Here is a 10,691-nt window from a genome sequence, read left to right as displayed (position 1 = left end):
CAAATCAAATATACTGATCCACTGTAACTTGCTGTAGAAAAAGTAGGGTAAAATTGAGCAAGAAATGCTTCCCAGTGGTTATTAGGACTGGAATTGCTATTTTCAACAGCCATTGCCTTTTTTTTGTTTGTTTGTTTAAAAGGAAGACAGTGATATTGCATTGGCAAATTCCCCGTAGAAAGAAAGAGTGGAACAAAAGAATAATAAAGGCACCTCAACTTTTCCTCATTTATGTAGGACAGTCTTATAATATGCATCCAGATATCCTCCAATCTCACAAGCTGAAAATTGTTCCACTTTACTGCAGTTCTGTAACCACATGGGAACCAATCCTGTCTGTGTTCTGTGCACATCTAAAATTCCTGCTGAATGACCTGCCCTGGGAGCGAGTTACCAGTGACCCAGGGCTGCGGCGGAAGGAGGGTGCAGGTGGGGGGGCGGGGTTGAGCCCAGGGCTGGGGCGGCAGGAGGTGTGTGTGAGGGGCAATGGTGGGGGGTAGGGGGAACCCAGAGCTGGGGCGGCAGGGGGGGTGTGTGTGTGTGTGGGGGGGGGGGGGCCCAGGGCTGGGGAGGCAGGGGGGTACGGCGAGGAGCCCAGGGCTGGGACGGGGGGCAGCCAAAATTTTTTTTTGCTTGGGGCGGCAAAAAACCTAGAGCCGGCCCTGTTGGTCACTGACTTAAATTAGAACCTAGATCAGAATCTCCCCTGATTGTGCAGTGCTTGGGCCCAGTAGAGGCTTTGCAAAACAAAACCCCTGCGTTCTGGTCCTATCACTAGCAAGAATTGTGAATTTAGGTAATTAACCTACTGGTTGGTTGTCATTAGGGTAAGTTTGGAAGCACTAGTTGTGGGGCAGAGAGCTAGTGTATTACTTGATGGCTTACTATACACACAGGGTAGAAGTGTACTTTTCTCAAGGTAATATATTTGAATAAGTTAAAATCTAAATGTTTTCTCTTGTTTCTTCAGTGCATGCAGTGGGATGGGAATTCTAATGTCACAATGACCTAAAGAGAAAACCATTTTATCATTATGACAGATGTCAAATAAACCTTTTGTAAATAATTAGAATTGGCCTCTTCAAATGAGCAGTGGGTGTTTAGATGAAAAGTATGCAGGACTGGAGACACGCTGCTGGATAAAATTTCATGTAGGGTGGAGAATTTGCATGGCTTGGTGGGTCAGTAATGGGATATAGAGACATTCACCTCTACTTCACCAGCTCAGTTCTAGTCTATGTAGGGTGACCAGATGTCCCGATTTTTATAGGAAAAGTGCTGATACTTGGGACTTTTCCTTATATATGCTCCTATTACCCCTCACCCTCTGTCCCGATTTTTCACACTTGCTGTCTGGTCACCCTAAGTCTATGCTAACAGTAGTTCCCAAATATGACTATCATAAGTCGGGTTACCAGAGAGCAACTGTGAAAAAACGGGACAGGGGATGGGGTGTAATAGGTGCCTATATAAGAAAAAGTCCCAAAAAAGGAGACTGTCCCTTTAAAAATGGGACATCTGGTCACCCTAATCATAAGATGGTTTGGTGACCTATGCTAAATGAGTATGTTGGTGTTAGTGCAGCTCCTGCTGGGGAAGAGTGTGCATCATACATGCAAATGACACAGCAGGTGCGAAGTGGCCCCAGGCATTGGAAACCTCAGCAAAGAGGCCAAACACCAAATAGTCCCAGGGGAGTGAGCTTAATCCTTCACATCTAGAGGTGATTTCTCCAGACATGCAGGCTAGATGCCTTGCATGGTGTGCATATATTGTCCTGCGACTAGACAAAGGACTCTTCTGCAGGGCTGTCAATCTGCCACCTTTCACTGACATGCAGGTACGTGTGCGCACACAGACTGAGGGGCAAGTGACAGTGGAAGCTGCATCTCTTAAATTCTGAAAGAGTAAAGTAGTGGTGCTGCAAGTTGTCTCCTGGGGCCTATCTATAGTGGGCAAATTTAAAAACCAATTTAGCGGAACCAATTTTAAAACAGTGTGAGCCATAGTGCAGAGCTGACTTAAGGAAGGCAGGTCCCTTTTTTAATGAAATGGAGTAGTCTTGAAAGCAGCTCAGTAAAAATGGGTCAGGTCACCTAAAACCAGATCTACAGTACTATTCTAACCAGTTTGAAAATATCCCTAGTATCGACAGATCGATAGTGTGTCTCATCAGTGGTTCTGCTTTAGGCTGGGAAGGCAGACAGCCGAACATCTCACAGGCAACTTTTAATAGTTGTTGAATTAAGCATGGAACTTGCTCTGCATCCTGTTGTATAGAACAAGGGTCACATTATCTAACTTGACAAATTGTGTGAAGAAACACATGTTGAGTCCATCGCAAATGGAAACTAAGCCCGCCTCACCTTGAAAACTTAGTTTCCAAGACATTTGCAACCCATTGGTATCTGAACAGGGCCATTTCTTTTAACTATGAATTGGTAAAGCAAAGCAACAGTGAGGAATCAGAATGATATTCCAAGCCCCCAGGTGACCAAATCTTTCAGTGATACAATTATTAATGTTTTTAAGAGCCTAATTCTCCATGGCATCTCATGCAGTTTTTTATACTAGTGCACAGCAGGTGTAATGACTGCATGCTGTCAGGACAATAGAGAATGGGACCCTAGAGGCACTGAAGATTAGCAGACAACAGCTTAGAGGGCTGAAGGGAACAGGGTGTAAACATTTCCAGTTGTGTCTGGAAAAATGAGTAGCAATAAAGCTACTTGAAAATTGACAAGAACTTTGGCATTGATTAAAAGCTCTGAGTTTAAAAAAAAAAATGTATTCCTACCTGGAACTTCCCTTATTTGTTTTAATTTACAATTTAATGTGCCTGCTACCCTAAGGCCACTTTACATCAGCCTGGCAATGTAAGGGGTGCTTAGCGTGGGTAAGATGCTTTTATACTGATGGAACAGTGTAAAGAGGCCTTAGAATAAATGAGAATCAGGCACAGGTTCCCAGAAGATCACTGGCTCCTCTTTTGCATTTTTGGTCTGATATTTATATTCAAGCCTAGATTTTTGTTTAGTTACTTAAAGTGCTTAATTCAGATAGGTAACTGGTGTGTACTAAATAACACAGCCTTGCTAATGAAATGCCTTCATTTTAGCATTTCTCTACAGATGAATTACCACTGATTCAGACTGTTCTTTAGTTGCATGGTCCATTCACGGTCTGAGGCATGGCATGAACTGTGGCAAGGTGCAAAGTAGAGCTAAACTTTAAAATTTATCTGATAATTGCAAGGATCAATCTAAGGAGAAAGCCTTTTGAATGTCACAAAGCTTGAAAATCAGAAACTAAATCTGCTCTGCTGAGCCTTGCAGTTATATTGCATGATGTAATATCCCAGTTTATTCTTGGTTCCTGATTATGTAATTCAACTTGCTTCACATTTTTGTTTCATGTGTGATAAATTATGGATGGTTCAAATGTGTTTTGGTCAATGTTTTTACCATTTGTTTTCCTCCCCAGTTTCCCTATTTGTGAACTCACTTTTTAGAAAGACATCAAAGAAAGTGAGCTTTGCAAACATGGATAAGACTCCATTGTCATGTAACATGCTGGCACTTATGTAACTGAAATAGTAAAAAGGCTTTGAGAGGATGTTAAGTGTCAGTGGATCTGATAATTCATGAAAATGCATAATTTACATGACTTTCTCTTGTAAACTTCATGTTGTTTTTTTCTAATTCCAAGATGGAGAAGGGTTGGGAAATCAATCCAGCTCTCAGAAACCTACAAAAATTCAGGTTCAGTTCTGGATCAAGATAAAAACATCCCAGTACAAAACTTCTAAGTTTGTAGCCAGTGCAACTGGTCAGGAAAGTGTTTTGGTGGGTTTATTTGGTGTCCCCTCTATGAAAAATGTTGATGATTTTTTTTTTTTTTTTAAATTCATCAAACTTTTTTTGAGGGGGTTGCTGAAAAAACAAAGCTTTTCCAGTTTTCAGCTAACAAATTTTTATGGCCAAAACAAAAAAATCTCAGTTTTTTTGTTTGCTTTTTGATGAAAAGTAAAAAAGTTTTTTGACAAATATTATCTATGATAAGGGTGTGGGGAGAGTTCCCCCTCCAATCTCCTTAACATCTGATTCTCATCCTGCAATTTTTTCTGCAATATAAACAGGATGCCATAAACTTTGTCTGGGTAACCAGGTTGGCCATTCTGGCTCCTAGCTCTATGTGGTGCAAGACACCCCAGAATTGATTGCCCTGTTGTACTACTGGTACTGTGTTATGGGCTTCGCCTACTGAGACACTATGGGATAACTGTTCAGATTTTTCCGGTATGCTGTGACATCAACCATGGTTACAGCAGGTGGCATGAATGGTGGAGATGCACAAAATGGTGAAAAGGGCTGCTGTGTGGACACAGCTCAGCCAGGCTTGTTGCAACTGAGTCAAATGAGGGCTGGTCCACACTACCCGCCTAATTCGGCGGGTAGAGATCGATCTTCTGGGATCGATTTATCGCGTCTCATCTGGACGCGATAGATCGATCCCAGAAGCGCTCCCCCGTCGACTGCGGAACTCCTGCTCGCCGAGAGGAGGAAGCGCTGTCGACGGGGGAGCCTGCCTGCGCCGCGTGGACCCGAAGTAAGTACTTTTAGTTCGATATAGGAAACGTCGACTTCAGCTACGCTATTCTCGTAGCTGAAGTTGCGTTTCCTATATCGATCCCCCGCCCCAGTGTGGACCATAGTTGCATCTGGAGTGTAGCTCCAAGTGTAGTTGCAAGTTACAGATGTGGGGTGATGGACGGTGCTGAGAGCTCTCACTGATTCCAGCCAGTTGATCAGGAAGGGCAAGTTTGCGGTTAAGACACTGGGCTGAGATTCAGGAGATCTGTGTTCAGTTCCCCACTCTGCAACAGACTCCTTGTGTAACCCTAGGCAAGTTGTTTAATCTCTTGGTGCCTCATTTCCTAGATGAGCCTCTTCAGTCTTCATTTGTCTTGTCCATTTAGATTGACTCTCCAAGGCAGGGGTTGCCTCTTACTTTGCGTAGACACAGCACCTACCCCAATGGGGCTCCACTCTCAGCTGGGGCCTCTAGATGCCACTATTAGTAACACACACAATAACTAGTCCATAATTTTGGGATACAGTAAACTACTGTATCCTAGAGTCTGGCCATTGAGCAGATTGTCCTCACAGCACATCCTAAAGGAAGACAAATGGATACAAACTGTAGATTGCCAAAGAAACATTTTTGTCACTGGAAAATTTTCCCTCTAGAGCGTTTTCTGCTCTGGAATGTACCATGCACAGAAGCAACTGCATCTTGCTCTCCCTGTATGTGGACACAAACGTACATGGCTTCATAAATCTTTCGGCTTTGTTGCATTATTTAACACTGAGATCTGTAGAAGGGCCATGTAAATCTATGTGGTCTAAAAAAGTCCTGCAGGAAGGAGAGGATCGCATGACTCAGCTCCAACCCACTTGGAGTTTAATGGTATGAAAACATTTGAGGCAAGTTGATTATAAGTTGAGGTGGAAATATCCTCGTTGCTTAGAGGGAGCAGGCGCTCAGAGGAGCAAGCTGCAGTTTGAGGCTTTTTCCTGCTAGAGGCGATGAACAAGCATCTCTGGACTGAGAGGTTTTAATGCTTACATTTTTCGTGTGAATTTCCAGCTGGTGACTGGAACAAGTTGGCCCTGGCAACTGAAGCACTGTGTCCACAGAACAGGAGCAGCCTGATCAGTGCTAGTTTCCCCATGAGGTTTTGGACCAATGTGCATAATCCCTGTCCTGGAGGACCGATTCTTCACAGCTCATGTAATCTTTGGGCTCCCTGCTGAGACATCCAGCAAGGATACCAGTTGTGATGCTCACCAATGAAACTCACCAATCCTATTTCACCGAAGAGGGCTGTCAAGCAGCCATTGGAGGATAAAAATGCCATGCGATCTTTAGCAACCAAAAGTGGCGGGAGGCCTCAATTTTACACTTCATCCAAAAGGCAGCACCTTCAGTAGCACCAGCCCCAGTCATCAGTTAAGTAGTGATGCAGATGGGAAGAACTCCCACCGAATCATCAACACTTCCCATCACAATCTGATTTTCTATAGAAGTCTCCCATCCAATTACTGTGAGCTCCAATGAGGTTGCATTACAAGCTGGCTTCACTTTGCCCAGAAATTTAAAAATAAAAATCTCCACATCTAATCTTGCTTCACAAGTTTTTGCTGATTGCTGAATTTTGGGGCAGGTCCAGAAGCCTGTATTGTATTGCTCTAAAAATGAGTTCAATTTATTCAGATTTTAAGGCCATGAAGGGGCCATTATGATAATCTAGTCTGACATCATGCATAACACAGGCCATAAGGATTTCACCCAGTCAACGCAGTCAGAATACTAGGAATGGGATTTGAAACTAGGCATGTAGGGGAGACGGCGACCTTAACCCCGTGCTTGGTCACGCCTGCCATTTACAGTGTTGGCCACTTGGTTGAAGATGCAGACAAACTTCAGCTCCTTCTGATCTCATTGCGGAAATGAATTACTCCAGAATTACAATGTGGTCTCAAGAACCATCACACCAAAGACTAATTTAGCAATGTATTCTAGGTCTGAGCATTCTGCAACACATAGATCATACAATAAAGATGGATCGGAAGCAACCAGCTAATTCTGTCCAAACAAAGAATGCATGGAAATATATAAATACTTGCATGTAATCTCTAGGCAGAGAACAGTGACTGGGTGCAAAGACTTCTGATCTGGGCCCTGATGCAAAGTCCATTAGAATCAATGGGAATTTTTTAATTTGGCTTCCATGGGCTTTGGATGAAGCTGCTAGTAACCTAGGAGGGTCTGATAGCTGACAACTGAAGGCTAGTGTGGTGATCTGAGCCAGAGCTTTGGGTCTGATCCAATCCTAGCTGAAATATCTACTGCTGGGATTGTTGCACGCTCTCTCTCTACTTCAGAACTAGTGCCTATAGACAACCTTAAACGGCTGCTTGCCCAAGAGGTTGTTATAGAAGGCTGGTGGTTGTCTGAGGAAGCATCTCAGGCCTGGGATGAATGCTGGGGCTTAACAAGGCTAACATTTTCTGGAGTTTTTAAACCTAAAGCCCTCTTGGGAGGTAGCTAAAGCAGTGATGAGGGGGAAGTTAATATCAATTACAATTGTATGGAAGCACTGATGGATGTGGTGAGGTTTGGGAGGCAAGGGATGGAAATCCATGCATGGTCTGGGAATAATAAAGTGTATCAAAAGTGCTCACAGCTAGCAGTAAATTAAGGGAGTAAGATTCATAAAGCACAACATTTAATGACTCATTAAATGCCTCTTTTTGCGTATGAATTAAAGGGGTAAGTTATCTTTGTGGCTGATAGAAAAAGCACTTTAGTAAATATGTTAAAAGGAAGGATGCCAGTCTCATAGGAGTCTCTCTTACCAGATCTCTAAAAGGTTAGGTAGGGATTTCTTTTCAGAAGTTGCATACGATCCAATTCTCTGGGCAGAGAGTAGAGAAAGGTAAACTACATTTCTGATCTGGAAAAATATTTTGGAGGATGAAGTTAGGAGATGGTTCAGGAGTGTCCAGTAACACTAGGGGCCTAGATAATTTTCCTATCGAATACTATGCAGTCAAGGCCACTGCTAATGATGGGACACAGGACTAAATCCATCTGTGGCATGATCTGGTATGGCAAATATTTTGTGACACATCTCCTCACTTTTTCTGGAAAGGGTGTAGGGGCATCCTTACTGAATTCTTATGGAAACGTACCAGCCTGCACACGCAACCTGCTTGACCAACTCTTACCGGATGATGATGAGACACTAACAATATTTTATTTGCTTGTCAAACACCAAAAATTAGTTGCTGCGTGAATAGAATTTTGCAAGGTGTGAAAGGGTCTGATTTGCCTATGGAGAAGAAGTGAGGCAGAACAGACAAAGGGAGTAACTTAGCATTCATGGATGCTTTTAAAAGTTATCAGTAGTGTTTATAATGTGAATAAGGAGGTGGAGGGCTAAGCAAGAATTTCTAGCTGAAACTGAGATCTAATACTGGCAGAAACATTTGATGTTTTCTGCTGTCTCTCATGGACATGGGGCTTAGAGCTCCAGGGAGAGGAGAAGGATTTTACCTTGAGCTCATCTAACTGTTTTTGTCATGGTGAAAATGTTGCTTCTCTTTCTTAGTCGGTAAGTAAGCAGGATGAAGGTGGCTTTTATTTTAATTTACTGAAGCACTGCTTGAGTTTGTGGGGCCTGGCAGTTTTGGGGGGGAAACTGTTTTGGCCTTTGTAAATGGAGCAGGGTTGAGTTGGGAGTTGCCATGGGAGGGAACATCCCAGGATTATTTTCAGAGTCACTTATGACCACCCTTAGAAATTCTGTCTGAAATCCATGTGCAGCAAAGCTCTTGTCTGCTTTTATTCCCTTCATGCTATAAATGCAGGACAATCCCGCTGGACGTTAGAGTTGTTTGTTTTTAAGGGTCTACCCTTGTTTTTCTTCTGCACTCCAAATTCCTGTTGACTTCTGACTGTGTTCTGCACACCTTTCATATAGGTCTGACTTGAAGGTGTTATCCTGCATTCCTTGCTCATGCAAATTGTTCATTGAGTTGAATGATGGTACCTGTGCAGATCAGACTGAGCTTGGAAGATCCCCTTTTAGAACTTTTATTTCTTGCCTAAGACATGTACTGTCTTTAATATTAAACCACATACATCAACTGAATTTGAAGAACAACTAGCCAAAGACTTAAAAAGTAATAGCAAAAAAAAATGTTCAGTACGTCAGAAGCAGGAAGCCTGCTAAACAACCAGTGGGGCCACTGGATGATCAAGTTGCTAAAGGACCACTCATGGACGATAAGGCCATTGCAGAGAAATTAAATTAATTCTTTTCATCGGTCTTCACGGCTGAGGATGTGAGGGAGATTCCCACACTTAAGCCATTCTGTTTAGGTGACAAATCTGAAGAACTGTCCCAGTTTGAGGTGTCATTGGAGGAGGTTTTGGAACAAATTGATAAACTAAACAGTAATAAGTCACCAGGACCAGATGGTATTCACCCAAGTGTTCTGAAGGATCTCAAACGTGAAATTGCAGAACTACTAACTGTAGTCTGTATAACCTATCATTTAAATAAGCTTTTGTACCAAATGACTGGAGGATAGCTAACGTGACGCCAATTTTTAAAAAGGGCTCCAGAGGTGATCCCGGCAATTACAGGCTGGTAAGCCTGATTTCAGTACTGGGCAAACTATAGTAAAGAACAAAATTGTCAGACACATAGATGAATGTAATTTGTTGAGTAAAAGTCACCATGTTTTTTGTAAAGGGAAATTATGCCTCACCAATCTACTAGAATTCTTTAAGGGGGTCAACAAGCACGTGGAAAAGGGGGATCCAGTGGATATAGTGTACTTAGATTTTCAGAAAGCCTTTGACAAGGTCCCTCACCAAAGGCTCTTAAGCAAAGTAAGCAGTCGTGGGGTAAGAGGGAAGGTCCTCTCATGGATTGGTAACTGGTTAATAGGAAACACAGAGTAGGAATAAATGGTCAGTTTTCAAAACGGAGAGAGGTAAATAGTGGTGTCCCCAGGGGTCAGTACTGGGACCAGTCCTATTCAACATATTAATAATTGATCTAGAAAAAGGGGTTAAACAGTGAGGTGGGAAAATTTGCAGATGATACAAAACTACTCAAGATAGTTAAGTCCAAAGCAGACTGCAAAGAGCTACAAAAGAATCTCACAAAATTGGGTGACTGGGCAACAAAACGGCAGATAAAATTCAATGCTGATAAATGCAAAGTAATGCACATTGGAAAAAATAATCCCAACTATACATATAAAATGATGGGGTCTAAATTAGCTGTTACCACTCAAGAAAGAGATCGTGGAGTCATTGTGGATAGTTTTCTGAAACCATCCACACAATGTGCAGCAGCAGTGAAAAAAGCGAACAGAATGTTGGGAATCATTAAGAAAGGGATAGATAATAAGACAGAAAATATCATATTGCCTCTATATAAATCCATGGTATGTCCACATCTTGAATACTGCGTGCAGATGTTGCTGCCCTGTCTCAAAAAAGATATATTGGAATTGGAAAAGGTTCAGAAAAGAGCATCAAAAACTATTAGGGGTATAGAATGGCAGCCATATGAGGAGAGATAAATAAGACTAGGACTTTTCAGCTTTGAAAAGAGATGACTAAGGGGAGATATATCATAGAGGTCTATAAAATCATGACTAGTGTGGAGAAAGTAAATAAGGAAGTGGCATTTACTCTTTCTCATAACCCAAAAACTAGGGGTCACCAAATGAAATTAATAGGCAGCAGGTTTAAAACAAACAAAAAAGGAAGTATTTTTTCACACAGTGCACAATCAACCTGTGGAACTCCTTGCCAGATGACGTTGTGAAGGCCAAGACTATACAAGGTTCAAAAAAGAACTAGATAAGTTTATGGAGGATAGGTCCATCAATGGCTATTAGCCAGGATAGACAGGGATGGTGTCCCTAGCCTCTGTTTGCCAGAAGTTGGGAAGGGGTGACTGGATGGATCACTGGGGCACCTGGCATTAGCCACTGTTGGAAGACAGTATACTGGGCTAGCTAGATGGACCTTTGGTCTGACCCAGTATGGCCGTTCCTATGTTCTTAACTGTCTGTGAAGCTTTGGCCCCAAGTTTATAGAGT

The 10,691-nt window shown here is 42.5% G+C and overlaps 1 protein-coding gene across 11 annotated transcripts in view; it reads left to right on the top strand.

Moving 5' to 3' along the window:
* The window catches only part of SCN8A (sodium voltage-gated channel alpha subunit 8), an 89,317-nt gene that overhangs the window by 26,854 nt on the left and 51,772 nt on the right, over window positions 1–10,691 (top strand). The window lies entirely within an intron of this gene.

Source organism: Terrapene carolina, unplaced genomic scaffold (assembly GCF_002925995.2).
Source record: "Terrapene carolina triunguis isolate 2854851 unplaced genomic scaffold, T_m_triunguis-2.0 Scaffold641, whole genome shotgun sequence".
NCBI classification, from domain to species: Eukaryota; Metazoa; Chordata; order Testudines; family Emydidae; genus Terrapene; species Terrapene triunguis.
Note: the sequence above shows the minus strand (reverse complement) of the source record. Positions and strands in the feature narration are given on the sequence as shown.